The following is a 13,618-nucleotide window of genomic DNA, read 5'->3' on the forward strand; positions in this document are numbered from 1 at the left end:
ACCAGACTGGAATGACCCCTAGCCATACATAAATAAAAAAAAAAAAGGTCAAAATTACTCTGAAAACGTATGGAATAAAATTATATTTCTTGTTGACTATCACCTACAGCGATGGCTACAGCAGACTCACACACCTCAAAATTTAACATGAAACAGTCTTGGAAAGAATGCAGACACAGCAATTAAAGGTTTAGTTTCACTGATCTGGAGGTGTTTGGTTTTCTCTGTCCCAAATAACCTTCTCTGTGCCCTGCTGTTCCCTCTTCTTAGGAAAGGAGAAAAAAATCTTTTATTTTTAAAACTTTGTTTCTAAAACTTTTTCTCCCGATTAAAACAGCTTCTCTCTGAGCACCTTTACTTTGGGGAGAGGAATAACATTTGTATTTTCTTTCTCATGAAAAATAGATCAAAGCAGAGAAGTAAAATACATTTGTTCTAGAGTTGCTAAAAGGGACTTTAACAAATGGACTGTAAAACTCCACAGTTGGCTGCAGAATCAGCATCTCAGGGCGCAATTTAGTTACCAATGCTGACCACCTGTGACGATCAGCCCAGCAGTAACCAAAGCAGTTATCCTGGATTTCAGTGCAAGTCATTTGTCACCGGACCACAGGAGAAAACAGGCACTGATACCCAGGCAATAAATTCACCTTCTTAGTTCATTATGAAGCTCCTCTCCCTGATCCAAAACACTCAGCTCAAAACCCACCTGACATAAACCCTTGTGGCCTATCATTACTGTTCTTTCCTGGACAAGGAAGATTTCTTGTATTTTCAGTATTTTAGAAAGCAGCATTTCATGGATTTTATAAACGTGGCACTTTCGCAGAGCCGCTGTCAGGCAGCTCCATTAACAGCCACACGGAAAAGAGGGACTGCTGGAGCTGGGACAGGAGGAATGGCAGGGACAAGTTTCAGCTTCAGGTCCACGTACATCTAGGCCATATGGAAGGGAGGTGTGCACACAGGACCATGCTATTCCCTGAGGACACTGTCACCTAAAGCCTTCTGCTTATGGAAGAGGAAATACACAGCTCTGGTGGGGAGGGGCAGCCAGTGCCACCCCAAGAACAGCACCAGTGTCCTCCTCCACTCTGGAGAGGGTCCCCTACCTCTGCAGCCATCCAGGGGTCCTCAGCCCTGACCCAGGGGGAACTGCAGCAGAAGGGAGAAACACTTGGGGACAGGGACTGACACTCCCTTATCCCACGTGGAGAGTGTCCAGAATGGAAAAATCTTGGACCCAGTGGCTGCAGGGGAAGCTGCTAATGCTGCTATACCCAAACTCTTAAAATCCAGCCTGAACCGTAAAAGGCAGTGTTTAAAAATAGTTTAACAGATGTAGAGGATGGATTTGACAGGACAGCCATCCTCAAAGTCACGCAAATGTCATTGTCCCTGATGTAGAGGATAAACCTCACGCATAAACCTCAGTATAAACCTCCTGAGGAGGCAGCTCAGGTAGAGCTGAAATCCTGTCCCTGCCCAGGCAGCCACTTTCTGCAGGTGACATTCACAAGCTGCATAGGACCAGCAAAACAGAGGCCAAGTGCATGGAGTCATGTTAATGATTCCGGCAGCCCCAGTTTGTACCCAAACAAAAGAAATCACAAACAAACCACAGGCACAGGTTGGCACAGTGGCTCCACGTGGTCCCCTGCTCACTGGTGCCCTGAGAGTCTCCCCTGTGGGGAGTGAGTGCACCCAGGACATGAAGAGCCAGGGCACAGGTGCCAGGATTGAGTCTTTCTCCTCCGCACCTCCCCGTCCATAATGGTTGGACTTCTACCAAAAGCTTTTGGAGGAATTTCAAAGAGGAATTTCAATTTTTCCCACTGAAAGTGATGTTCACTCCTCCCCTTCTCAAAAGCAAAACGTTAATTAAAGCAGCATTGATTTCCTGTCCCTATGTCAGCTCCTGTTTGATCTGGAAGCTTAACAAGCTCTTTCTGGCACACAATGAAATATTGCCAGTTAAATTCAGAAGATGAGTTTGTGAGCAGTGTCTTTCTTAATTACAGTCAAAATGCTTACATAGGAGAATACTGGAGTTGGTGTGTGATTCCAGTGTTAGTGGAGAGTCCATGGAATTGAAGCAGGAGAGGCTGTCAAGACTGGAAGTCTGTCAGCCCACTCACCCAGCAGTGTTCCCACACCAGTGTGGAAATGCCATCACTACGTGGAGCCCCTGATAAAGGTGATGTTCTGCATCCAGCCAGCTCCCTCCCAGGACAAGGCACCTCCTTTCATCCAAGATTCCCTTCTTTTCACTGTTTCCATCAAGGGCCGGTAGCAGCAGATAGGATACGCCAGTGCTGAAGTGCTGCACTCCCTCAGCACAGGCTCCCACATTCCTTCTCCCACTGCCCACATCACCACTCAAAGGCCTGATCTGTGCAGTTAATAATTACAGATTTTGTTACAAAATAAAAAGGAATTGTAGGTTTGTACCTCATTATAATGCTCAGATTCGCTTCATCCGTGTTATAATCTGTAAACCTGAAAGAAATCCCTACCAGGGAAGCGTCAGAAACACAACACACCTATGTGTGTGCTGTAGCCAAAGAAAGGTTAACAAATAGAAAATTCCAATTCAAGTTTTATTTATAATTCATTTTTGGTGGCAAAAAAAATAATAAATCTCTAACCTATAGTTGAGCTCTAAATGTTTTTTGAAAGCAAGCACAAAAGAAACAGGAATGCAGCAAAGCTGAAGCTTGACTTTTAGTTTGAAAATACTTGAGGGAACAATTTTCCTGCTGCAGCTTTAGGTGGGTTATTTTGCCATTAGTCCAGGAATTTTTTTTTTTTTTTAACGCTTGTGATTGTTCAGCAAATTACAGTGTTTGCAGTTGCCATGCAAGGCACCGGTTGTGCTGATTCTGGTTCACTGAACACAGAATTCCTCTCATACCCCACAGAGACCCCCTCTGGAGCTGCTGAACAGCGTGAGGGAAAGGCTCTCAGCACACCACCCAGATTCCCACACCTCCCAGCTCTGAGGCCCACGGAAACCCTATAAATAGACTCTGTTCCCACAGCAAGTCACGACAGTCAGACACAACACTAGGAGGGGAACAGGGGGTTCAGGCCCCCAAGTGAAGGGTAATGCCCACTTTGTTCTCCTGGGTAGGATCCCACATGATGATGTGTCTCCACTCAAGTAACCTCACCTCCCTTTATCAATGTCCCAGTTCCCTTATTTATGAGTCTCTTCCCTTTTCCACATTAAAGACAGGCTCCGGAGCCTTTCCTGCTTTGCATCGTCAGGGAAGTTTTTGAAGCTTCACAGAGGATATGTAAGATGAATATTATGATCTCACCTTTTTATACTTGCTGAATATTTAAAGGGGTTTAGCTCCCTTAAAATAAATCCTTTCCAAGTGGAAGGACAGAGGGCTACTGTTTCCATAACAACCACTCCTCAGAAAATCTTCTTTTGGTAAATACAGCAGAATTAACAGCATAGTTTTAATATTTAATCGTATTCTGTTAGACATGTATGAAAAAAAGGTAAACTTTAGTTCACCTTGCCTCTCTCCCACCTGCCTCATTGAGCAAAATCCAGTTCCTTTCAGAGAGTAACAGAGGAGCCCCCGTGAGCTCATTCATTGCACTGCTGAGCAGCTGATGGGCACCCCTGGAAATGAAATAAGATTGAAAATTGCTGATGCATCTTCCATCGCTTCAATTTCCAAAAGGTTAGAACAAGTCACATTGGATAAAATCTTGGGAGTGCCAAGGAAATGGTCTGGGTAATAAATGGGAAAAGGCATTCTCTGCTCTGTATTAGGTGGGGAGAAACTAGAACTGAGGCTCCTGGCAGAAATCCTAAAATCAAATGTGATTTCACTGATTTGGATATGGAGGATAGAGGCAGCTCAAGAGCCCTCCCACTCTGCACAACTTGTCCAACAGGTGAGAAAAACGTGCCCAGTTCCTGGAAGCATTCAAGGCCAGGTTGGACGGGTCTTGAAGCAACTTGGTCTAGTGGAAGATGTCCCTGACCTTGGCAGGGGCTGTAATGAGATGATCTCTAAGGTCCCTTCCAGCCCAAACCCCATTCTGGGATTCTGTGATTTGTAGGATGTTCCCGTGCCTTTGTACAGGCACTCCCACGCACACTGCAGTGAACAGCTCACCAACAGAAATGCCAACTTATCAGAGAAACATTCACCACACATCACCCATGGAGACCAATGCCCGCACCCGTGTGTGTGCACACACACTGAAACCCAGCACAGAGAGCTCTGCTTCTCCGTCCAGAAATGGAAGAGCACCAGACCTCCTAAATCAGATCAGAACTGCTCAGATCTCAAATTAAGTTCCCACATATGAATGAACTATGAAATTGGAATTCGCAGGTTGGAAGTTTTCACACAAAACTCGGTAAACAGTTTCAGCCAACTCCAGTTGAAAAAAACCCCACTTTAAATTGATATGAAGCAGCTTTTTTCCACGTTTTAAACTATCTAACATAGTCCTTACACATTTCTGACCATTTTTAATAACAGCAGCTCAGCGGACACTGCAGTATATGGAGCAGGCAGAATATATTTACCATATGCAAATACATTTGTTTGGGCTTTTAATAAAATTCACTGCAATGCTATTGTGACTGTTTTTCTACTACAAAAAAGCTTTGGGTTTAGCCTCAGAAGAGATAAAAAGCATCTCCCTCCTTACCAAGCTCAATACTGCATAGTGACCCAAGAAGAAAGAATATTATAATTCATCTATTTTTTTAGCCTCTCAGAATAATAAATTTGAAGATCTGACTTGCAACCTCAACTAAAAAGCTTCTTTGAAGCTCTTGATAAAGAAAATGTTTCATAAAGGCCATTTCTGCCTCACAATGGCTCAGTAGCACTTACACAACATAAGACACAATTCAGGTTGTGCCACAACATCACTGAACATTATCCCGACACTCCACTCAAGTGCAGGCTGTGTATTGTAACCTACCCCCATCACCCTTTGTGCAGCATTATGGCAGGAAAAGGGAGCAGAAGACAGAAATTGAGAGGCCAACACCCACAAAAAGGAACACACTACAGCAATTGCACCCTTCGAAGAGCTATAGAAATATTGTTCTGGCAAACACTGATCAACCATAAAACAGGATCAAAGGATATGCCCATCACGTTGAAAGTGGCCAAAAGGAAGAATAAAACCCACTGTAAGAGCAGGTTCCTACATGCTGCTTTTGGAGTACATCGCTGATGTCTAACCACGTCCTAAGACAGGACCAATGTGTCCTAGGACACGACCAGTGTGCCCTAGGATATGCTGTAAAACTCTTGGTGGGAGGACCTGCCCTTCCCTAGCAGTGCTGCATGGAACAGCTCACAGCTGAAAGCACATTTTCACCAACAGAAATCTTGCCAGGAGGTCTTTTCTGGATATCAACAGGTCCCCACACTGCTTGGAGGCAACTTTGCCATGGGCAGGCAGCAAAGTGCACAGGCAGGATTTTGGTACTCAGGACACAGGCGCCTGAGAAGCAGGACCTTGGGCATCATCCAGTTGCATTCCCTCAGAGGGATCTCAGCAGCTAATTAAGCCATCAACTTCCCAGCATTTGAATGAGCTCATGCATCTCCATATGCTGTTTAGACAGACCATTACTGACACTAATTCAGGGCAAAAAAGCTGCAATTAAGAGATATCCGTCCCTCTGGAAACACCTAAGCAATCTGGTTCCCTTGAAAATGTGGACAGGTTGTCCCAAGGCCATCAAGCTTCGGGAACTTTCCATTCCCCCTGAACAGTGACTCTCCCACTGGCCACCTCCTGCCATGCCCAATTCCCACTTCCCAGGGGAGCAGTGCTCAGCACCAGGCAGGGAACAGATGTCTGGCCCCGTGCAGTTCTGGCCACTGCAGTGGACAGCAGTCCCACTCCCAATCCTGTGGTGGTACCTGGATATGTAGGACATCAAGCAGTTGAATGCCAGGTTGTCAGGTGGGTATCCTACACTCCAACTCTTGGCCCATATTAAGAATTTAGGAATCTGATTAAATATCCATACATAGAAAGTTAATACAGATTTAATGCACCATTGTAAAGTCACTTGCACTGTTTGCTGTTAAACAAGTGTGTGCTTTCACAATCCTTATTTGGCCTGTTTCCAGAGACTTCTCTCCTAAAATTCATTGCAAATGATTTGACAATTTTCTGTATGCCACAGTCCTTAAAAGAGATGCAATGTCTCTGGTTTAGAAAATCATTAAATGCTATGTCTTTGGTTGAGAAAAATCATTAAATGCTATTGGGCACAACTACAGGCTAACAAAAATGGAGACCAGTTGCCTATCAATAACTTTCAGTTATATAAAATGTAAACAGGAATATGCTTAAACTAAACTCAAAATCATTATTACATTAGTATGGCATAGAAAGCATAAAACAATACAGATGCCATCATGCTGCTTTAAGCAGTTAAGGTCATGCTAGTGGCAATGCTTGCTTTCAGAGGAATCATGGAATACTTGACACAGAATGATCCACTGAGAGGAGAAATTGTACCTTATGGATGTGGGAAACTGCATGCTCCATCTGTTTTTCCCTTTATTTTTTCTCCTTTATGAGAGGATTTTGAAGGCTCCTGTTCACTTGACTGACAAGTCCAGCTGCACTTTAACCTCCTTATTAGTCACACACCTCCTTGGGGAAGCCTAAAATCCCTCCATAATGACCAGTGTGTGCACACCCAAACACAAGGATGGGGTTGCCTTAAGAAAGGCTCAAGGCTAAAATGAGCTCAAGTAGTATATGACTCTGAAATCCTCCTCTGCTTTACAAGCACAGGCTTAAAAAGGGTTTAGTGAGCTCAGACTTAACCCTCTCACTGCTCACAACAGGCACGTTCACCACGATCTCCTCCCTAGCCCACAGGTGAGTATTGCACGTAAACTCCACCAAAACAGGGTATTTATCTTAGTGTCTAGACTTGTGCTCTCAGCTAATTTGGCTGGCTAAGGCACAAATGTAACAGTAAGTGACAGCTGTTTCATGACATATGTTTTAAATATGTTCAGGATGTAATTTCCAGATCTCCTTTTCCAAACAAATGAAGAGAACACAAGGCAGCAAGGTTGGAACATTTGATGTAATGGCAAATATGGTCATTCTTTGAGAGCTGCAAGATGCCTCTCATGAAAATGTCCAAATACAGGGTTGTTTTTCAAAAAATAGCCTCTATCATATGTCTTTTGTTTGCTGCTTTTCATTATAATTATTCATTTGACTGAAAACAGAGGACAGACTTGAGCCTTGGGATTCAGAATCAAGGAACCAGTGTACTATGACTATTTAAGAAACATTTAAGTACTTGTGAGAACCAAGTGAAGACAAAATACAGTGAGAGAAGATGCAGAAACTGGTCCTGGGTTAGATCTAACTTGAAAGGTTGGTACCTAAGAGGTGAAGGTGAGTTTTAATTTTGTTTTCTGGGCAATCCATTGCTACTATTTCAGACAACATGAAGGAGTGAGGATCTCTCTATACAGTGAGTGTGGAAAGCAAAAGGATGCCACAAGTGAAGGTACAGTTCCAGATAAGGAACCAGCACAAGATGAAGGTTTCATTAAAAAAAAAAAATGTGCCAGTGATTTATCAAACATGGACAAAGTCAAGGCTCTACAGCCCTTGTTCTCAGCGTAAGAGCAGGAGTTCTTTGCTCTGGTTGACACGTGCAGCAATTCCGTCACTGGATCTTAACCTGCACAAACTCAAATTTAAAAGTTCTGTTTAATCTGAGGATTGATTACTTGTGTCACACACAAAAGGATAAAAGCTGCCTAGAGGGGAACAGGAAAATGACAGGTAGTTCAGGGATTTCCAACTTTGGCACACAGCGATGGGAAGAGAAGACAGACAGGTGACAGGCATGTGCCATGGGGACAAAGGGTTCCTGCCAGCCTGAGAAACATGGAGGGGTTGGGAATGCTGAAGAATGTATAACAGAGGAGGAGGGGAAAGTAGAGGTTACATGATTATGGTCAAGCATGTAGGAAGCTATTCTAATTTCAATATCTCTCATGTAAATCAATTCAAGGTCCAAGATACAGTAGGAAGATAACACCACCAAATACAGAGCTACCATCAAAGGAACTCATTCTCCATCCTTTAATAGGCCATAAAAATTGGTTTTCTCCACAATTAATTGCTCTGTGCTGTGCTCACCTTTACAACCCCTGTGGGAGGAAAAACATTGAGAAGAATGAAGGTGTCTGTTACCTTCATCTTCTCAGAAGGATGGATATGGTACAGCTGCCTATTTCCTAATTTTCATGGCATTGCACTGCTCATTTGGGAAACATGAAAAATACGGTTGAGTCAATTCCTCTGAGTTATTCTGGAGGACTCAGGCTCTTGGTAAGATGGAAGGTGATTGAAATTCTATGGCTCTACTTTTTAAGTTATTGAAAACAGAAAACTGCCAGCTGCATGGGACTGAAAACAGTACGGTCTTTTGGCAGAGTACATGAGCCCAGTATTTTGCTGCTGTTATTTATTGTGCATTTTTAACCCTTCATATTCCCACAGGAGACATTCCTCAGTCAGAGCTTCACGAGCACACAGGCACAAAGCCATCCCACCCCTCCGACCTCATCCATGTCACTTCACCTTGGTGTTCCTCAAGATCAAAACTACAGGGGGGGAAACTATGAAAGTTTGGGGCATTCCAGCCCTGCAGATGTTACCACAATTGCCAAGCTGCCTTGGCAACTGCACACAAGAAAGCAAGATGTCACTGCTGGAAATAACTCAAGTTCCATCTATCCCACAGTTCCTCCATAGTTGACGGACAGGAGGCAGACTCATCACTGTCTCCCCTCAAGCTCCACAGGCAGTCAGCTCCCAGAGAGCTGGCAAGTAGCCATGCAGCTGGAAAAACAGAGGGATGTTGTCAGATACGTGAACTCTCAAATCCTCTGAAATACCACTGCCAGTTATGACCAACCCCAAAAGTTCTGCCCAGGAAAGCCTTGCAGTGCCACAGGCTGAGCTCTGCCGGAGCTCCCCAGCCAAGACCCCTTTGGTGCAGGAGAGAGCCCCAGGTCTTGCTACAGCTGCACTGACATTGTGCAATAACCGATTACTTTGGGGGTACATCCACACCTAATTCGCAGCCCATGTTCAGCCCAGCTCACCAGCCCAGATTCCCAAACCAGCTTACATCCTGTCCCAGTTCCTGAGACAGGACCAAAACTGCCCATTTTGTGCTTCCCAGCTCTCCCAGACCGGTGCAGTGTCACGCACGTCTGCAGCTGGAAACCACCCAGGAATTTCTCTGCGTTAACTTGTCCTTCACTGGCTTTGATGTACTTTTGGGAAGACCCTGGATGGGTGGCAAAGGGACAGGACCACAAATGAGAAACAAGGGGAATGGTGCTGGAGCTCTGATGTCCAAAGCCTTCAGTGCCACAACAGCTTTCAAACATTGAAGGAATCAGCTGGAAAACAAGGACAGATTTGATACACCCCAAACTTCAGCAAACATCAGGTAGAACTGGCAGAAGATGACTCGGTGCTGATAAATTCCAACCTGTCCCAGTTTTACAATTACATGTTGTCAAGGCAAATAACCCACAACCAGGTTTCATTTCTTTCCCTTTATTTAAAGAAAACCAATTGTCCTGTCCATGCTGCCAGTGAGCAGATAAAGGCATTAAAGATGAGCCAACACAAGAAAACTCATTCACCAACAGACACAGTTCGGCCAGTTGGAATTCAGACAAGCTTTTTAACATATCTTCCATAAGCAAACCCCCAGCTTTGAAGTAATCCTCCCAAAACACTCATGGCAGACAACTACTGCAACCATCTTTTTGATATCCTCGTGTTACATCATGCACACGTTTCATCTGGACCTCCCCAGTTCCCCTGCAGGCTCTTTCTGCTTGTTCAAATAAAACCTGAATCTGACCTTGAAGATTACAGACAAAAGTGTAAAAGTTACATTATGTAACAGCTGAGATTTAAACAATACTAAAGAAGCAGCAGACAGATGTGCATCACTGCAGCACTGCACAGAGGAAAGGTCTCTTCTGAGCATGGGGTGGAAGAGGTAGCACTCCCCAGGTGAGGTCTGCTATTGACTGTACAGATTTGCAATTACAAGTACCAATGATATTAACAGTGGTGGAATTAAAAAAACCCTATTTACTCAATTGTTGTGTTGCCCAAACCTCATTCGAACAAACACAAGTTGATGTTAAAACACCAGGAACCAAGCTTAGGCAGCCAGGATAATTAAAATTCCTGGATTGGGGTGAGCATATGTGTTTCAATGTGATTTTCAGGGCTGAACCTGCTGTGATTCATCAGCCTTAACCACGTAGAGACAACAACGTGAAAATAAACCTATTAGTAGTGCTTTTTTGGGAGGTGAAGGTGCTGCATTCTGTAAGTCAGCAGTTTTCTCAGAGACTGTAGGATCCTGTTTACTACTGCTCTGCTCTGGAGCTCCCACCTCACTGTTCTGACTCATAAATAATCACCCAGCCTTAGGAACAGCGACTTTGGCTGCAGCTGGATGCGTTTATTGAGGAGGGACCCAGGCACCCGTCGCTGTGTGAGCATTGACATGAGCTCAGCATTGTAAGAAGGCACCAGGGTTCCCTGGAAAAGCAGCAGGGCAGCGTCTCACTCTCCCTGGGCACTGCATCCCAGCCTCCTGCAGCATCCCAATCACCCCATGCCCAGGCAGGAGGAAATGCTCACCCACCCACCCACTCAGCTGCCTGAGGGAAAACATTCCCAGAGAGTTTACATCAAACCTGTTTTCCACTGGAAAATGGTACTGTGTTAAAACCACGTTTAACTAACCCATTGACAACATGTCATTAAATGCTGTCAAAAGTGTCAAAACAGACATCCCATAGTTTTCAATTTCCATGTTTGTTGTTATTTTTAATGCAACAGATTCAGCACAGAAAACATTTCGATTAATATTAGATATTCAAGATCTCATTTAAATTCAGCATTTAATTCCATGCCAAAATAGGAGGTTTCTGTCCCTGTTTGAGACCCTTTTAAGGAGTACTCAGAATCAAAATCCTCAGTAACACCTTCCCCTTCCCTGCTTAGTGCCTCCCGTCCTTCCCACAAATCCCTGCTCTGTGCAGAGCCCAGCCTGCCCTCAGCCTGCCAACAGAACTTCTCAGTGCAGCTGAGACCTGAGGGCAGGGATTCTCATTTTGAAAACAAACCTGGACCTGGGCAGTTACATTTTGAACATCCATAAAGCCAAGAATTAAAAAAAAAAAAAAAAAAAGGCAACACAAACCTACATACAGCCACCAGCTCTCCCAGTCCTGCTCCCTGAGCTATGCAGGTAAGACTGCTTTGGTCACAGAGAAGCCACAAAGGTTTAGATCAGGCTTATTCTGTAATGAAGATTAATGGCTTCTTTAGCTACAGCTCAGCGTTAAAAAAAAAAAATAAAATTTTTAAAAAAATAAATCCAAGTTTTACTTGGAGAACAATCTCACAAACTGCACTCTTTCAGCCTGCCTTAAATTAAAGGGGCTTTTTTTCATAAGAGCCTACTTGCATGATTAAAAGACTATTTGAAATATAAACCTTCCTCCACAGCACAAAAGCAAGGCAAAAAGAAATGATATTCCGTTCTTTCCCAGTAATTGCACAAGGGCTCAATATTAACCTGGTCAATGAAATTCAATCAGCTGAAAAGCACAGGTAACACTGAGTAGACCAGGCTGTTCCTTCTTAGGAACGTTTTCCTGCAAGTGAAAGAAAGGAGCATTTATCCTGTGTACATTTCTGGCTCACACACTCGAGCCCTCTCCGGAATCACAGGCTAATGGAATTGTGAACAATAACCCCAGCTCACTGTCCTGCCTCACACAGGTGCTCTGGCAGGGTCAGCTGTGAGCACTTGGCATTAACAAGGGGCTTTTATGGAAGGAAGATGGGAAAAGAAGAACAGAGGATTGCTGTTGGATTTGTGATCTTCTCGGCCCTCAATTATAGTGATATTGAAAAGCAGAATAATCAGTGAATCAAAGAATCATTCAGGTTGGAAAAGCCCTCTAAAACCATTGAACCCAACTGTTCCCCCAGCACTGCCAAGGCCACCACTGAACCACATCCCAAGGTGCCACATCCACACATCTGTTAAAACCCAGCCTTGTACAGTGACAACCCCCACCACAGGGGCCAAATCCAACTGTTGGGATCACAGGGCCGAGGAATCCAGTGCAAAGGAGCCAGTTTTCCTGGGGTCTCAGTTTATCTTTCATTGTTCACATACAGAGAGCAGAAGAGCCACCTTGCTCTGCAAATCCTGCGCCTGCGTGGAGACATGTTCGGATGCTCCACGTGAAGGTGGAGGCCAGAGGATGGAGGGGGTGGGGGGAGAACCCCAAGACATCGACACAGACCTCATTGACCCAGGGCACACATCAATAGGGTTAGAAGTAAAGACACGATTGAGAAACCACCAGTTATTCCTTTTACAGGTGAACAAGAAGGAAAACCCACGGAGGTGCTTTGCTTTGCAGAACCTCTGATTCATGGGATCTGTGGGGCTCAAAGACACCCTGGGCTTCTTCCTCTTGCAGAATAAAGCCTGAAAACACATGCCAGACACAACTCCTCAGCTCACACAATCCAAAGGCTCCCACAGTACTGACACCCACACACAAAACAGAGTTCAAGGAGGTAGGATTTGTGAATTGGGAGCAGACAATGGCAGCAGAGCATCTTCTCCACAGCAGGAGCTTCCTGAGAGAAGCAGGGCTTGGAGGCACCATCAGAACATCACAGACCACACCGGTCTTAATCACATACCAGGGGCACTGCTGTGCCTGCTCTGGAGCTACTCAAATTTATTCTCATGAGAAAATTCAGCAGCAAACAGCTTATCACGAAATGTGCACATTTTATTTTTTTAACCAAAGGGAGGAATCCACTTGCTAAGGACAAGGCTGCATTTCCCTTCTCACTGGCAGTGCAAACCAACCACTGTTGTGTGACCTGTTCCTGGGAGGGCACACAAGCGACAGATGATGTACCCAGGCTGCAGGGAGGTGTGTTGCTGTCCCCAGGCTGGGGGGTAGGGGAAGGATAAGCCATTTCGTCCTGACTTGCTTTTAAGGTGAAATTCACTACCAATTAACAGCTCAGAGATCGGCTCTCAGAAGGATAATTACAGCTGTTCGTTCCGCGTTTACGGGTTTGCCAGCTGGTGTCAGACATCGTGCTGGGAGGCAGCAGAGGCAAAGCTGGGCTTGGCCTTTCTCAAATCCTCCGTTTGTTCACCTTCAGTTTATCTACAGCTCCAGCAAAACTGAAATCCTGGACAATGCAGCAAAAGTGGTATTTTGACCAGAGCTGAAAGAGGCATTTCGAAACACGCAGCAGACTCTCAGGCAGGGAGCCGGCAGGAGGAATGTCACAGACCTGTGCTTCTCTTGCACCGGGTTTCTCAAGTGAAAAAAAGGATGCACAAGCGGTCCCCACCGCCACCAAATGAGCCTCAGCCCCATCCCTGATGTACTGGGAGGTGACCAGCTGGCACACTCACATGGAGCAGTTCTGCCACAGGCACAGGAGCAGGAGAGTCTTTATGCCAGACCTAGCTCCC

This window comes from Pipra filicauda, unplaced genomic scaffold, assembly GCF_003945595.2.
Source record: "Pipra filicauda isolate LSUMZ 115617 unplaced genomic scaffold, ASM394559v2 scaffold3_size10097308_pilon, whole genome shotgun sequence".
NCBI lineage: Eukaryota > Metazoa > Chordata > Aves > Passeriformes > Pipridae > Pipra > Pipra filicauda.